The 14,347-nt window shown below is 39.3% G+C and overlaps 1 protein-coding gene across 7 annotated transcripts in view; it reads left to right on the forward strand.

The window, feature by feature from the left end:
* Window positions 1-14,347, forward strand: part of S1PR2 (sphingosine-1-phosphate receptor 2) — a 69,143-nt gene that overhangs the window by 2,494 nt on the left and 52,302 nt on the right. For 2 of the 7 annotated variants that reach the window (XM_087886558.1, XM_087886559.1), the window contains exon 1: window positions 2,414-2,487. The exons of 3 other annotated variants lie outside the window; for them this stretch is intronic. The gene's annotated coding sequence lies outside the window, so the exon portion shown is untranslated. Of the gene's footprint in view, window positions 1-2,413; window positions 2,488-12,332; window positions 12,458-14,347 lie in introns of those variants that run through there. 2 more of the 7 variants (XM_034434314.3, XM_087886560.1) reach the window with 1 other exon arrangement.

Consider the following 14,347-nt stretch of genomic DNA (forward strand, 5'->3'; position numbering starts at 1 on the left):
TATTTTTACTCCAAAAGCATTTTATTAAAATAAATTTAAAAAAAATTTAAAAAATCTGATTTAAATTTTTAAAAAGTCATCAATTTTTATCCACCCTGAATATTAGGCACCAAAAAGAAGCCATGACATTTCCCTTGATAGTCATACTTTCTTCAGTGACACAAACCATTGTTTAGGAAAGAGTTGTTCCTCAGGATATCCAGGGTTATGTCCAGTTTTTGGTTCTAGGTTCATAAAAATAACCTCATAAGATTAGGCCTAAGGTTCACTGGGTCCAGTGGAATCAGCCCTGCCATAGGAAAGTAAACCAATGTCCTTCAGATGGCACTGGGTAGGTCTGGAAATGGGTGAAGGTAGGAACTGGAGTCTGAATGGTGGCAAGAGTTCAAAAAGATTTGATTCCATGGTGAGGAGCATTGGCTAGCCAGATGCCTCTGGAACAGGGGTCCCCAATAGCTTGCGTGCGCGCATGCTCTTCTGCGCAGAAGCTTCTGCGAACATGCAGAAGCATTTTGATGATGTCGGGGGTCAGTGGGCAGAGCCTCCCGCCAGTTTTACTACCGGTTCTATACTACAGGTGCGAACCGGGGGCAAGCCAGCACTGGTCCCCCAACCCCCAGTCTGTGAACTGGCCCTGGGCCGCGGCATGCCAGCAACCGGGCTGAGCAAACAAGTGAAGCCCCATTCTGGGGGATGCATGTAGTACATGGAACCATGCCCCCCTTCAGTCCACTAAAAAAGTGGTCTCCACGGAACTGATCCCTAGTGCCCAAAAGGTTGGGGGCCACTGTTCTGGAAGACTGAGAATGTGGAAATCACACCTTATGGTTTAATGATCCAGCAATCCTGTTTTTGACATTAGCAGAACAGAGGTTTTGCCCTTTTCAGTAGCAGCCCCATCACAGAAAATTTCCAATAGAAAATTCATGTATTGTTCTCCCCCTTACCAATGAACTTTCAGAATTTGTGGATGAATTTGAAGCAGGTCTGAGGGGATGAGATTATCAAGGTTTTTTTTTTTTAAAAAATGTAATCCTCAACTTAAAACAGTTCATTTAGTGACGATTCGAAGTTACACCAGCACTGGAAAATGTGACCATTTTTCATACTTATGACCATTGTGCCATCCCCATGATCACATGATCAAAATTCAGATGCTTGGCAATGGGTTCATATATGTGACGGTTGCAGTGTCCCGGGGTCATGTGATCACCTTTTGTGATCTCACAAGCAAAGTCATTGGGGAAGCCAGATTCACTTAACAACAGTGTTAACTAACTTAACAACTGCAGTGATTCACTTAACAACTGTGGCAAAAAGGTCATAAAATGAGACAAAATTCACTTTACAGATGTCTCACTTAATAACATAGGTTTTAGGCTTAATTGTTGTCATAAGTTGAGGACTATCTGTAGTATGCGTTTTATTGTTTTTAGATAGCATGCTTTGGTTGTTTTATACATAGTATTTTATACTTTCATTTTGTTATAATGACATTTAAATCACTAAGATGGCTGCAAAACTCTGTGTACATAATATTTGTCCTATTTCTTTATAAAACTGTCCACATGCATTTTGGCTATTCTACTTCCTCTAGTGCTTTTTATGCATATACTACCCAGGAACAAAAGACAGATATTGCAGAGACCAAGTCTCTAACTCTTTCCCCTCTGGCCAATTTCTGCTCAAAACAACCCTTTCCTTCCCCCCCACCCCACCCCACTTGTCACATCACTGCAAAAGAGACTTGAGAAAAAAGATACTTGCAGCTGGGTGTCATGTGTAACATGAGTTGACGGCCATCACAACATCCTGAAGCAATGAATTCTTTCAGCCAATTGTGTGTTGTATGGAGCAAAATTTCCTTTTGTTTGCCTTGTCACTTTAGCCAGTCAGTTGAACTCTTTGATCTCAAACTTGTGTCATGTTACCAAGAATCATTTTCCTTGTTCCCATTTCTGTCTCTAGTCCCCAATTCTGTGACATTTGTCCACAGCCTAAGCTTTACTCATATTCATTCAAATAGAGATGGGTCATCTTGGAGCTTCGTTCTGTCTCCCTGTCTCTAATGGAATAGAACCATCAGTGGCTGCTAATCTTGATAATGGCATACCATTCTTAAATCAACAAAGAAGAGGCTTTTGCTCTCCCTAAGTTTGTAGGTTTCCAGGATGCATTTAGTTGCCCAGTGTGGCTGGACTTGCGGTGAAAAGAGTGCATCACTGAAGACTGTTCTTAGCAGCATGAAAAACCTTTGCTTTGTATAATTCTTTGCCAGTGCACTTTTAAATATTGTAGGAAGAAAACACCTTTCTTTCAGTCGTGATGGAGTGGTCTATCAGGAATACCCCCAAACCACTATTTTTGTTAAATAGCATAAAACTCAGCAAGCATGTGATCATTTTGCAGGAATCTCAGCATTTGGGAGGGAGCTGGTTAACTGCAACTTGGTCAAGGATTTGTCGTCTTTTGCTTCGGAAAGGCCAGGTGAGTCTGCATTCTTGGAAAAGTTTGTTTAATCTAGATGAGTTGTTGGGAAACATCTCTACAAAGAAAGCCTCTAGAGAGATAACAACAATTTGCATCGGCCCCCATCTAGACCTGGATGTTTGTTTCAGAAACTCTTGAGCTGCTTTCCAAGTCAAGTGACCCCCTTTCCCATCCCAGGCTGCTCTTCGCTTGCTGTTTTGCCAGCTAGGGTTCCCCTTCTTCATTTGCTTATGTGCAAATTAATTGGGGGTTCTTTGAAAAGTACCTATGAATCATCCTTCCCCCAATTCTGCCTTTCATAAACTCCCACTCTAGGAGATCAGTTCCCTGCTCTTTGAGTAATTCGCTTTCCCAAAGCCTCTTGCCAAATCTCAAGCCAGCAACAAAAACCATCTGTTGTAATCTGTGGCCAGCACAACTGCGGTTCCTCGGACTTCTGGCCTCGAATGTCCTAGAGTTGTCAGGGAGTTCTGGTTTTGATTAAGCCAGGCAGGCAGCAGTTGTTATCCTGTCCTATGCTGCACATGACCCCAAGATGAGTAAATTAAGAGCTGGATGGCAAGATTTAGCATTGAAAAAGCAGACCAGGAAGATATAGCTATTCTCCACCCACTCATGCTATTTAAGAATTGAAGAAATTCTCTTCAGCTAGGATGACATAATCCATTATAAGCCATCTCTCTGCCCCACCCTGTAACTCCTACAGATAGTGTTAAGTTCCATAGAACAGGAAGTGCTTCATGGTAATTGGCTTCTGAACAAAGATCCCTTCTTGGTTCCTTGTGCCAAGGAACAGAGGTCAATAAGGGTGGGTGGACAAGAAGGGTCCATCCTCTCTGTAAAATGTTCAGATAGCAGAAAACAGAAGTGGGTTAATGCAGAAACCAATACCCAGCAGGTTTCTGGCATTTGCCTCTGGTGTTCCAGATAGGAAGCAGATGCTGGCCCTTAAATGGAATAAATAGGCCATAGCTTCAACTTCAAGTAGAAGCATGCTTCCTGATTTGGGATTGGAATAGCAGCTAATGGTACATATGAAGAATAACCATTACCTCTTCTTGGAGATAAAATATATCTTAATATTATTATGCTTCAAGGTCAAAACCTGTCTTCTTCTTTGTTTATTTTCAAGCTGCATCTTACACTGTCTGGGCTGGAGAAGACTACCGGCTACCAATGATGGCAGCTCCTTTCTGCCCTTATTTAGTGATGGAGTGTGTATATACTGCTCTTACTCATGTGAGGGTACAGGTTGGAACATCTTAGGAAAGGTGGAAAGCAGCTAGGTATATTCCACTCAGGCAAGATGCCACTTTTGATTTGGAAGTGGAGAGGAACAAGGTTCAGAGGATGTGTCTTGGATACAATTAAAGGAAAATTGTGGGGAAATGTTTTGGTTTTTTTTTAGATAACTCATTGCATGAAGACTGCAGCACTCTTGTCAGTACAGATCAGTGAACCCCTTTCCTTATTTTTACAGGCATACCAAGTAGATGAGTTCATTTAGCAGTTTATAATAGTAATGTGCAGTTTCAGATCTGAAGGGAGAAAGATGTTTCAGAATATAAATGTAAGCACATGTGGCAATTTTTGGCAATTCCTTGAACGAAACATAGTTTTTCTTTGCAGCTGTGTGGGATATTCTGAAAGACCTTTCCCCTTTTGGTTTGAACTGCACTGCAGAAGTTAGATATTCTTTCTCTCCCCCTCCCTTTTCTCTCTCTCTCTCTCCCCCTCCCCTCCCTCCCTCCCTGTCTCCATCTCTCTGTCTCTCACAAGCAGACATCAGAGGTTTGGTGAGCAGAGAGGATTCATCTTGTACTTTCATATGAATCCTACTCCAGCTCTCTGTGTGACTGCCTGAACCAATATTTTGCACCTGTTTCTGGTTTGTACAGATCTGACATCTCTGGTTCAAATGTAACAACCATCATAAAATACAACAAAATTGGATTAGTATAAACTATAGCAGTGGTTTTCTAAGTTACTTCAGGGGAAATGAGCATGTAAAATGGATCTTCTTTAGCTGTGCATTGCAAATTAAGAACAGTAAGAAGTACTGTATTGTCGACACAGTGGTACAATTTTTCAATATAGTAAGAAAACACTAGATGTCTTAGTAACATAGTTTGATAAGATCAGCAAAGGTGGGCACAGTTAAGTGAGGAACTGTCATCTCTTGGAAAAAAACATGAGATATTTCTAGTGGGCAATCGTGAGTATTCATTTAAGTTCAAAAGGTTTAAAAAGAACAAAGAACAACAAAAGTAAGAAAAGGAATAGTGAAAATAAACTAAAATTTTAGGAAAATATGTCAAGGAGAACATAGAACATGAATGAGTTATCTAAAAACTCAGGAAAGTAGATTTATGGTTAAAGATTAATTTTATGGTTAAATAGTAAACTTTCAACTAATGGGACGGAGTAAGTAAAAAGGAGCAGGTCTCTCTTTCTTTGAGCTTATCAAGAGAATGTTGAATAATGTCAGGAATGCTAGATAGCAGATACCACATTTTGGAATAGAGGTATCTATCCAAAGCAGTGTACCTAAAGAGCCCTTACATTATCCAATTTTGTTACAAAACTGTAAGAACAATGGACAATATCCCCTGTGGAGAAGTGGAAGATCTCCTTTATTCCTTAGATAAGTTGAAGAGAGATCTGGCTCCAGTTATGGATTCTTTTCAGGAAAAAGGGTAAGAAGGTTCTTGTTGGTTGGTTGCATCTGGCCCATCCATAATTTCCTCCATACTCCTGTGTGATTTTCACACAGCTGGACCTTCAAAACTTGCTCTCACTAAGGAGCAGAGGAATGGAAGAGCAGGAGTGGGATGGGGGGGGGGAAATAAGAGCCACTAGGAGGAGAGAGACCACAACTGTCCTGAAGAAGGGGAGGGGGAATGAAAACAAGAAAGGTGCAAAAATTGTTCTGCTGCCTTACAATGAGTATGATAAGTGAGTAGGGTAGAGAGGGGGAAGCCACAGAAAGTAAAGGATGAAATGAATTCTCCTGGGATCTGCTTTCCATAAAGGTGCAGTAGATACAAGCAGAAATGTGGAGAAAAGAGCCTTAAGAAGGGAGAATAGCCACGTTAGTTTCTGTTGACTTTTAGAGGGGATAGGCAGCCAAGGAAGAAGAATTCAGGAGAGACAAATGCTGTCCCTTGCATTTTGTCCCATGCAACAGAAAGGCAAAGAAGTCTAAACAAAACCTCATTTATGCATGCATTGTTTTCCCCCTGCATCTTACTTTACAGTAAAAAACAATCATTCTATCAAATATCTTTCAAAAATGCAGCGTTTGCTTTCTGACCTGTAATACAGGTCATACAAAATCCACCCTTGATTTGTCTCTGAACTAACCACATGATGAGATGGAAGAAGAGCGTTGAGCACTTTATTGTACAATTGCCCTGTTTTTTCAGAGAACTTTAATAAGGACCCAGATGATGTCATGTGCCCTTTAGAATCCTTTTATGCCTTCCCACCATTTCTCTCTCTCTCTTTTTTTTTTCCTTATCAGTAAAATATGTTAAGAAAGTAGGGATGGAATTTCTGCTTAAGATCCCTCTGTTTGGAAATACTCACACAGTGATACAGAGACATTTTAAATGCTGTGTGTTAAGATTTGGCTCCCATTCTGGATTGATTTCACCTACCCCTTTCAACATAACCTACATTGCATGATATCAGAAGACTGGTCCCCACTTATTTCAATTAATAAATATTTGGAAGTAAATAATTGATCAGATGGTAAACAGCTTCTGGATCACTTGGAAAAATTATCTGAATTCTGAATTGACTTCTTCTTTTTTTTAGTAATGGTGTAAGGGAATGACATAATGTCCTTTGTAAAACTATGCTACATCAATGTACCTTATGTCCTAAATAGAAACTTCACTGGATATTGATATATTGATAAGGACAGTTCTGATGTCTCTTTACTAGTTGAAGATCCATCTTGGTGATGTTATGAATAGACAAGCCTCTTGATCTTGTTAGACTTGATAGCAGATTTTGATATCATCCATCAGTCTTTCTGGACCAACTGTGAGGTTCAGGAGTAGGAGTTCAGTTAGTGGTTTCCTCCTTCCTAACTAGTTTCTTTCAGTTCATTGGGAAAGAGAATTCAACCCAAGTTACTCCAATTTAAAGTTCCTCAGAATATCTGCATGAAGCTGCTGATTAAGGTCATTCATAGGCCAGGGAATCATCAATAGGTTAATGATATCCAGCTCTACATATCAGCCCTTATCCAGACATTTGTTGCAGTGGATGTCCTGTCCTGATTTCTGGAGATTTTTAGGGTCTGGATGGGAAGTAACATGTTGAACCCTAGTAAGAGAATTCAAGGCCTTTTAGCAGGATCATGCTCCCTCCTTCAAAATTGGTATGAAGGAATATAGAGATAACCTTGATAAAGGAATGCAAGAATAATTAAAGGGAACTGACAGGCAACTCAGTCCTGTGAAAGGAGAAGTCATAAGAAAAACTCAAAACAACCCCACCTTGAATCTATTTGGTAAAAGAGATACCAGGTTCTATTATTATTCCATATAACAGTAAAGTAGTATTCCAGGAATCCTTGTTTTGTTTACTTCTGAACTGGAAGGACTGACAACAGATTTGCAGTCTGGAAATCCTCCTGGACTTCTGCTGGAACAGCAGATGGAAACATGGCCATGAGAGTCTTTGCAGAATTACATTTAATGTATCAGTGTGCCATTTCCTGAATCAGGATGCATTGCTTATAGCTGATCATGCCCGCATCACTTCACAGTTGGTCTATTGCAGTTCACACCTGATGGGGTGTCATTGAGACCATCTAGATGCTAAACCTAGTCTGCGATGCAGCTGCCAGGATAATTAGAAGCTGCACTGTCTCAGCGCAAGAAGCATTTTACAGGAAAGAAACAGTAAAGAAAAATAGTTAATTACTGGGATTTATTGGAAAAGAAACATGGAGAATATGAGATTAAATCAAAAGAGCAACTAGCTGTAGACACTTAGTTTTCAATAGTTTTTGTATGCACTAAAGTTTAGAACGATTTAGGAGAGATAAAGCATCTGGAACTGAGCAGCAGAAGGCAGAATTTGAGCTACATACAAATGATGAACATGCAATTGTCAAAATGTATAAGCTTTTATTGAAATTTGAAACAGAAGAACAAGTGAAAGATTGTATGATAAAATGTGTTAAGAACTTTGCATGATTATATTGATGGAACAATGGCAAAATAAGTGGTTAAAAGGACTGAAATTTAATTTATATTATAACTTAAAAAATAATTTTTATAAATGATATACTTTTGGTATATGACTCAAGAAAAATTGTCTAGAATGTGTAAAGGTGCTTCAAATGACACAAAGGATGATTTTTATTATGACTGGTGGATTTGTAAAAAAGCCAGAAATTGGGAGGGAGGGAGGGAGGAAAAAAGGAAGGATTGATTTCCTATTTCAATAGCCAGATCACATCAAACTCAGAGTTAATTCCAGCTGCTGTGTGATGTGTGATATATATTTGGCTTCTCACCAACTCCTTCAGTTGCTCTTAGGCCTAGTCTAGGAGGCTTTAAGACAAACTGGACCTCATTTGCAAACAGTACTTTGTTAAGATCTAATTAATGTACCAAAAGGCCAAGAAAATATTTTTTTGACTTTTTCAGGTGTTGGGGTTTTGGTTTTTTTGAAACATTTTTTGGAAGAAGAAGAACGTAAAACCTTAAAATCTCTTCTTTTTTAACCATTTGTTTTTAGAGACGTTCAAGAAACCAGAAATGCAAGAGATTTGGCATATAAGGAAAATTACTGGGTTTCAGCTGACTGTTGCTGTTGTGACATTACATCTCTCCACCCCATCTAAGCTTTTACAGATATATCAGGCTTGTGTGATTAGGGTGCAGGGACTCAGTCCCCTGCGGTGACTTTCATCTCATGTCAGATTAGTAATGTGAGGTGAAAAAAGTGGGAGGAAAGGCCTCATAATTCTTGTGAAGGCTGCTGTATTGCCTGTCATGTCATCACTTGATATTTCAGATTAATGATGACATAGTGCATCCAGGCCCTGGGATACAGCATTCCCCTCTCTAAAGCCAAATAAATATAAAATAAAGTAGCGAGGGGAATTGACTGGGGGAAGGGTTGATTATACTACAGGATTTTGAGGTGGTTTCCTACTTTGCATTCTCTGTTTGCAGAGAAATAGCCCTAGGAGCACAATTTCATGGAGAAGTAGTGAGAATCTTCTGTGACAACCTTTCCAGTATATCGGTGGCCCTAATGCAGCAATTAAAATGGAAGATAACTATTTTTAAACTGACTGGCGAAAATCTAGGTTCCACAATTGTTACGTGGGCTAATTTTAAACAGGATTTTTGATCTGAAGTGAAAAATACAAATTGGAGCATTTTCTAAGAGTGCAAAGCTCTCACATTATTACAATAACCTACCAATGAGTGCCAGGGACTGAGAGGTGGATTGTATTAGTTGCCTTGGTGGTCTCTCCTTCCTCTTGTAAACTCATGTCTGAGTTGATGTCTTCATGATATAAAGGCACTCAAGGATGAAACCAGGTTCCTCTAAAAACAAGAATAAAACATTGAGAAATGTATTCTGAAAGCAGATGTTTACTTTAAATCAAGAAAAGAATTCTTGAAAAGTTTCTGCTAGCATCAATTATATCATCACCAGCACCTTCTCTTTCAAATTCCAGAAGCCAATATTGTTTAATTGTTCTGAGTTTGTTATACTAGTTGATAGGTAAAGAGAGGGAGGAAGAGAAAGACATTTTCCATTATGGTGTTTATGGAAGTTTGAAGAATGGCCTAGCCCTAGCCCATAAAGAATCCATCTCCACCTCCCTTCTTCCAGCATATACTCTTCTCAGTTGCCTGTAAAAATGCACTAAGAGTCCATATAAAGGGCCTGAAGAAGATGGTACAGAACAGCCTTTATATTGACAGCAGACCCACTGCTGTCTAGATCAGTAACAGCTGAATCAAACAGAGGATTTGCAATTTTCATACAACAAAAAAGTAAGCTAGCAGCTTCCAAAAGTGTGAAATCTAAACATTAAGGCATAGGATTTATATCTGGCTGCAGTCAAATCCCTTAAATAAATAATCTTTCGTTACCAAAAGCTTAATGCATTTGGAATTTAGTTTTCCGATCTTGAGATTTAGCTGGATCCAAAATATGGAATGGAGTGAAACATATTCTCCTTGAATTTTCCCAAAATGGATTTATCCAAACCTTGTAGCATTGACTTGCTATTTGCAGAGAGCTTCGCTCATTACAGATTTTGAAGAAGGATCTTGTTGAAGAATCTTTTTCTTATCTGTGTTGTCTTGTGGGGTAAGCTGGCTGTTCAGCATATTCCAGTATTGCAGGAATTCTTGAGGTGCTCTGTGTTTTCTTAAGAATTTGGGATTTTCATAATCAAAACCAAATCCATTCAACAATACGTTGCACCTTTTCTCTCTGTCTCTGGCATGCCTTCCATATCTCTCTCTGGTATTGCTAAAATGTTGCCTACATGGTTTCAGCTTGGGTTCATCTTTCCATTGGACCAACTATCATATGATGGGATAATATACTGTTTTTGGAATAGAAGAAAAGTTTTTGTATTCTTTCCATCAAACAAACCTACCAAAGGTCATCTCTAGACTCTATGGGTTGTTACAGTTGGAGGTAGATACACTGTATTCCAGGAGGACACATGCTTTGGACATTGGATTGGGAAAGTGTCTTGTAATATTTGCCTGTGTCCTTCTTCCTTCCAATCTACCTCATTTCCATTGAAAGTTATCTTTCCTGAGCCTGTGGAAGTACCACTATCTATGGAAGACATAGGCCAGTATCTGGGCAGTCCCACTCGAGTACATATAAACCAATACACAATCCAGTTGAATTAATGTTGTAAATTACAATTGATGAAGATGCACTACCTTTGGGCTGTTGTAGTGTAACGTTTTTCAGAGAGCCCCAAGGCAAGGTAAATAAGTGAGTATTATGGGATGAGAGTTTTACTAGTGAACACTTCTCTTCATGCAAGAGAAAATGTGGAGCTATTACAGTAGTAAGGAAGGACAAGAGTAACTACCACCCTCCATGTCACATAGATCAGCCTGATAATCCAAGGTGCTGTAGTGCACTAAATACTTCTAGGATGATTGCTCAGTACACTTTTGGGTTTCAGTCTTGCAAATTTTAGCATCTCAATGTGACTCCCATCTCCTTCATGTTAGATGGTGACGTGCAGAAAGCTACTCTTATTGGGGAATCCATCAGGAGCTAAGAATTCCTTCTCAAATCCTGTTTTGACGGCATCATGAGCTTGGATCTGTATGCCTCTGATTTTTAATAAGTTGTCTTCTTATCCTAGTTAATATATATAATATTATACTGGGAAATTGTTTGTTGTATGTACTCCCTACAAAATATCATGTTTGAATCATCTTATGTCCAGTTGATAATAATATCCCCATAATATATATCCTGTGTGGCATTTTCTCTTACACTGACCACCAGGAGACAGTAGGTAGTCAGTTTCATTCTTACTAGAAATTTTTAGAAGTAGAGGCCAATCTTATTCTATGGGGTTTAAAACCTCTACCACGAACTGTACTTGTGAAACTTGATATTTTAGATTATTATATAAAATGCATTAGCTTTAGGAGCTATCTAGATTCTGGTGAAGGACAATCACTTGGAATCATGTTTTACACAATGGAAACTGGATGAGAGATGTTACCGTCTTAAAAGCTTCTGTATACTTTTATGACTGAGCTTTATGGGGAACATGTGACTTCAAAAAAAAAAAGGAATCCCATTCCAATGTCCTGCAGGTTTCATTGTCAATTGGCTCTTCAGATGCTGCAGGTCCACCAGTTTTTTAGACTATCTCACTAGGATTCACTTCCTCTTCTGCTATGGACCTGTGAATAAAAAGTCAAGAAGAGAAAGAAAGTGTGTGTATATATCTCTGTGTTTTTAGGTGACAAAAGACTCCAGTCCTGCTGAGTGAGATTTCTACTGGTGGTATGATAAGAGGCTTCAGCTCTTTGCTTCTCCCATGATGTGAGAACTGAGGTTGCATTAAACTAATTTATTCTATTTGTACAATGCTTTTCTTGCATAAGATGATGCACATCTCAGCTTGTGTTGAGTTATAGTGTATGAAGGCTGGCATTCATTTTCAGCCAAGCTATCTGCAGCATACAAGCATGCAGAGAGGGTTACTGCATTCCTTTGCAACACCAGTCTACCACTTCTGCTCTTCTTGTAATTGTCCCTTGTGCTTAAATATGCAAAGTCATATGAAGTTCCCTGTTGGTCTTGTTCTCTGGTGTGCAGGGTTGTATACGCAATTAACGGCTGGCAGCTTGTACCGTTGGAGCAAAAAGAGCCTTCTCTGCTGTGGCACTCAGACTTCACTCATCTTTTAGTTGGGCTGTGTGCTTGCTTGTTTGCTAGACTGGTGTGTTCAAGTTACTTCTCTTGCTCTCAAATTGTGATCCACATCTACTTTGGCTTGGTGCTCAGGTATTTTTGAAAACACTTGCCTACTCTTTCTCTCTTAGACTTCCTTTCAGCTTTGTTGAGTCTAACATTCTTCCAAACATCTTAATTTTGCTTGCTTTTTCTGACAGAATGTGGCAAGATTGATTTCTCTGGCTTGAAATGCTCTTTTCCTGGTTTTTTTAGTAGTTGATTCTCCACTCCAAAACAAGTCTTCCTTCTTGCTGCTGCTGTTGTGACTCAACAGCCTGAAGCCATAGGCTGGGACGTGCCTGAATATGATTTTTGGGCTGGCTATGCTGGTACATCTTGGCATTCAGTGTTAGTGCAGTTATTTTACCCGGTCACGTTGCTTGTGACCAGCTGGTTTCTTCGCTGAGTAAGCCACTTTCCGGGTAGGACAGAACCAAAGATGGGAGACCTGTCTGAAGAGCCGTCTATCAAAGTAAGGTTGGAAACATTTGAAGTTTTGAAGGGGAGAGGGAGGGGTGTCTTCGCTCCTAGAACTGCTGCAGTCTTGTGAGCCAAAGTTGTAAAACTCCTACTTTTAGATGGATCAGAAAGCACTGATTCTTTTCCTCAATACAGTTGTCTGTAATTTTTTTAAGTGCTTATAAATAAGTTGCAAGTAGCCATTTGTGTGATGAGTGGTCACTTTGAGGATCATTACCACCACTCTTTGCAGGTGCAACTCTCAGTAAGGTGAGGATTATGTACAGTCCGCACCATATTGGTTTTCCTTATATAAGCACAAGCAGTGTCAATAAGTGACTAGTACCCATAGCCTGTTGGTATGTACAAGAAAGTGTTTTATATAATTCAGCTGACTGAAGCCTGTAGAAGAAGTGTATGGTGCATTGGTTGATTTGATATTACATGCATAGGAATAGGTGACTTGCATATGATTGACCCCCTCAACCCAGATAGTTCAGAGGAACCTTTGCAACATTGCTTAGCGCATTGTAAGCCGCCCTGAGTCTCCGGAGAAGGGCGGCATATAAATAAATAAATAAATAAAAACCATAGCTTTACCAGAGAAGAGAGGCTACTTCTTTTGCTATAATACAGCCAACCCCATGTTGCTTTCCCATGTCCTTGGATTTGGCATTCTTTCTACTTGAGATCCACCAGGATGCCAGGGGCTGAACAGAGGTGCCTTCTGCTGGCGATGAATGCCGTGCCCTGTGTGTGTCTTTAAATAAAATTAGTCAGCCTCCATAATTTCAAACAATGGAGTGTACACATGTTCCTCTTCAAAACTATTAGGATGTTTAGCAACTCTGAAGCTGCCTAATTTTATTTTTTTAGAATCATAGTTGGAAGGGGCAGTGTAGGCCTATGAATGCATTCCCTCGCTCAATTCTGGAATCCAAATTAAAATATTCCAGACAGGTCAATGTGTAGACTCTACTTTCACATATCTGGTGAAGAGGAATCCACTACTTCTCTGGGTCTTTTTTCCTATTCTCAGACTGACTGTTCTTATTGTTAGGATTTATTTTTCCTGAAATTCAGTTGGAATTGGACTTCCTCTAATTTAAGTTGAATGTTTTGTGTCCTGCATTGTGGAATGAGACTAGCCTTGTCCTTTTGTGTTGCAGCCATGCGGTATATGAGGAGTGCTAATTTATCCTATGTCAAACGTCTTTTCTCAAGAGTAAACTTTCTCTGTACCTTCAATCTCTTTCTATAGTTCTCTCATCAATTTAGTTGATCTTCTTTGAACTTATTCTAATGTCTGTGAACACTTCTTAAAGCATGATACCCAAGATTAGCAACAATAATTGAGATGTCTGGCCAAAGGAGAATAGAATGGAATAATTGTTCCTCATGATTTGGAAATGATACTTCTTTTAAGGCAGCCTAAAGTAGCATTCACTGTCATTGTAGCCAAATCACATTGTTAGGTCCTACATAGTTTGTAGTCACTTACTTATCTTTTTTGCAAACAATATTAACCTTTTGGTCACATAATTTCCTAAGTAAATAATTTCACACTTCCTCCTGTTAAATTTCACTCAGTTACTTTCATTCCATTTAACCAGACTACCAGAATATTATTAGTATTATGTGTGCGTAATCTAGTTGTCTCAAAGGTGCTTTTTCAAAAGGCAACTGGACTATGTATTTTTTTTCCCTTGAGGAAACAGAAGACGTTTCACTTCCCATCCAAGAAGCTTCTTTTTTTCACTTCACGCCTTCTTTTTCCTCAAGAGAAAAAAAACCCATAGTCCAGTTGCCTTTTGAAAAAGCACCTTTGAGACAATTATGACTATGGTGACTGAGAATCTCCATAGATGTAATCTACAGTTAGACTTACAGTCTAAGACTGGTG

The sequence above is a fragment of the Pantherophis guttatus genome, chromosome 2 (genome assembly GCF_059756535.1).
Source record: "Pantherophis guttatus breed Tessera chromosome 2, ASM5975653v1, whole genome shotgun sequence".
Lineage (NCBI taxonomy): Eukaryota > Metazoa > Chordata > Lepidosauria > Squamata > Colubridae > Pantherophis > Pantherophis guttatus.